At 38.9% G+C, this 3343-nt stretch overlaps 1 pseudogene; it reads right to left on the bottom strand.

Annotated features, from left to right (window-relative positions):
• Positions 1–535: 535 nt before the first annotated feature.
• Positions 536–634, bottom strand: LOC132682476 (small nucleolar RNA U3; annotated as a pseudogene).
• Between the last annotated feature and the right edge of the window lie 2709 nt (positions 635–3343).

The raw sequence follows: 3343 nt of genomic DNA on the forward strand, positions 1-3343 counted from the left end.
GACTAGATGACACAAAGCGATAGCTCAATAATACCTGTGGTTGCCTGCTGTGATTGAAGAAGGTATGCCCAAATGGAGTTCTTTATGAATGGCGTTCCTCTTCCAAGGTCAGCGTGCATGACACCTTCTCCCATGTACACAGTGCCTTCTGGGTAGCTTGCACAAAAAGAATAACATTATTCCTAAATTCCACCCTCTTCATCGATTCGTCCCAGCACCTTACCTATACACACACGTTTACACACACGCACATACACGCACGTGAAAAAATACCACGGAAACATGCAAAGTGTTTGTTTTTGGTTTATTATTTTGTTCACATGTTCAATGTTTTACCCTGTGAATAACAGTTGTTGCTTTGTTTTCTTTTGTTTTGTTTTTGTTTTTTTTAAAGGAGAGGAATGGGCCACCTGGGTGGCTCAATCGGTTAAGCGATCGACTTTGGCTCAGGTCATGATCTTGCTGTTGTGAGTTCGAGCCTAGTGTCGGGCTCTGTGCTGACAGCTCAGAGCTTGGAGCCTGCTTCGGATTTGTGTCTCCCTCTCTCTCTCTCTCAAAAATAAATCAACATTAAACATTCAGAGAAACTTCTCTAGTAATGAACTATAGAAATGATCCCTGAAAGTATCGTCTTAAAAATAAATTAACATTAAGATGAAAGGAGAGTAAGAAAGGCTGTTCTGAGTTAATGAATAATGTTAACAAAATTATGAATGTGACAATCATACCTTAATTTAAAAAACACTGACGTTCTTTCTGAACTAGTTACCAGAGGAAAACCCTTCTTATTTGGGCCTTTCCAAGGTCATTACTTTGGAGGCAAAGAAAAGTCAAATAATTTGTGCTGGAATTTTAGTAAATCTCAGTAATTTCCCTCACCACCCGTTGTCTAGGACAATCCGTCGTTGTGACTCATACAAGTATAATTCATATATTGATGGTCTTATGTTCAGAGTTTTTTTTTTTTTTAAAAACATCAGAAAACATCTCTCTAGGAATTTTTTTTCAAAGAATCTGTTGCATTAGACTATGTCAAATATTTGATTGAAACAAATGACATTTCCGTATAACATATAAAATGTGTGCATTGTTACTTCACTTCATGATGTGACACATGACCACGATGTGATGGTCATCATAACCCATAGCTGAAAGTACTCCATCCTCTAATAGCCCAGCCAATCGACCATGAAGCATTTCAGCCAAACAGAACCTTGTAAAGTCCTCAGGTCTCTCTGGCTGCACGTGGAGTTGTTTGTTTTTATCAGATGTTAAAACTTGGTCTCTGTCACAGGGTAGAATTCAAGATAAAATAAAGGCTTAATTATTCTTAGTGAATGCACAAAAATAAAATAACCAGGTAATGCTCCTAATGAAATATTCATAAACGGGAACGCATTAAAGGTGTAAAATATAAATTAGGTTATGCAAAACATACACAGAAACACTTGTTCATGCATACACACAGTTGATCTTGAAAATATGCAAGCTTTCAGGGTACCTGGGTGGCTCAGTTGGTTAAGCGTTCTACTTCTTGGCTCAGGTCATGATCTCATGGTTCCATAAGTTCGAGTCCTATGTAGGGCTCTGGGCTGACAACATGGAGACTGCTTGGGATTCTTTCTCTCTCTCCCTCTCTCACTGCCCCTTCCCACTGGTTCTCACTCCTCTCTCTCTCTTGTTCTCTTTCTTTCACTTGCTTTCTTTCAAAATAAATAAACTTAAACAAGAAAGGAAATAAATGCTCCCTGACAGATTGCCAATGCCTCCTATACGAAATTCATAAAAATCATCAGATAGACATTTTTAAAAGTAAACAAATGAATACAGAGTTGGGACTGAAAAGAAAGAAAACTCTGGGTCAACCAGAAACTATAGAGGTGCCTCGGTGGCTCAGTTGGTTAAGCGTCCTACTTCTCGGCTCAGGTCATGATCTCATGGTTCACAAGTTCAAGCTCCATGTGGAACTCTGTGCTGACAGCTCAGAGCCTGGCACCTGCTTCAGATTCTGTGTCTCCCTCTCTCTCTCTGTCCCTCCCCTGCTCATGCTCTGTCTCTCTCTCTCTCTCTCTCTCAAAAAAACAAACATTAATACAAATTTTTTTAAATAAAATATGCAATTTTCCTCATTTGCGACTACTCCTCAGGCTCTAACTAGCTCTAGACCTGCTTCTGGTAACGTGAAGGTGGACCATTAGAAGAAAGAAGTAAGTAGCATATGTCCATTTACTGCCTAGTAGCATAACACACAGAAGCCTCGGATTTCAAACAAAAAAGAGAATGTCCACCTCCGGAAAACAATTTCAAAATATAAAATACATACTCTGAAAAAAATCACCGCAGTCAAACTGAGACAGGGAAATCACGAGGCACACCAGCAAGTCCAAGCGGTGTTCCCAGGAGACGGCATAAAGCTGCGATATACGCGGACACACGTTCATTCGAGCAGGGCATAGAACACCCCATCTCCAGCAGACGCCTCTGTTTCCAGTCTGTTCCCCGATAGGTGTAAGGCATCAGAGAAAAGAAAAATGCCTTGTTCTCTTCTTCATGCAGATAAGTATACCCAGTGCACCTCTAACTCCATAAAACTTTGCTTTTCCCATGACTACATTTGAGTTCTGGATTAACTTATCCCAAATGCAGTCCATCCAGTCTCTGACATTCATAGCCCGGCGTTTGTACAGCCAACCACAGTAAAGTGGATATCAGGACCAGTTTCTAACTGAGATTATTCCCAACTGTTATAGTCTGCTTGACAATCCCTATATTTTATAATGACTTTCATGGCATACCCACATTCGTAAGTAAATATATTTACAAAATCATTAACACGATAACAATTCAACTAAGGTAATGTGACATAAAAACTGGCAGCATGAATCCTGTGTTTTAGAAGCCACAAAAGTAAGAATCAAAATATTCTTCAGGATTTTTTAACAATTTTTTTAATATTTATTTATTCTTGAGAGAGAGAGAGGGGAGGGCAGAGAGAGGGAGACATATAATCTGAAGCAGCCTCCAGGCTCTGAGCCATCAGCACAGAGCCCGATGCAGGGCTTGAATCCACAAACTGTGAGATCATGACCTGAGCCAAAGTTGGATGCTTAACCGACTGAGCCACCCAGGAGTCCCTCTTCAGGTTTTTTTTTTTTTTTTTTTTTTTTTTTAATTCAGGGAATTTTAAAATGTTAAATGTGGTACAAGAGCTATTTATCAAACTTGCTTCCAAAACATTTAGACATTGAATAACAGAATGCTGTCAAAGTAATTAGTAGAATGGTAGAATATTTATTATAATTCATATATATAAATTATCTATACCGTATAATCTAATTATAAT

This window comes from Panthera onca, chromosome A1 (assembly GCF_046562875.1).
Source record: "Panthera onca isolate mPanOnc1 chromosome A1, mPanOnc1 haplotype 2, whole genome shotgun sequence".
NCBI classification, from domain to species: Eukaryota; Metazoa; Chordata; class Mammalia; order Carnivora; family Felidae; genus Panthera; species Panthera onca.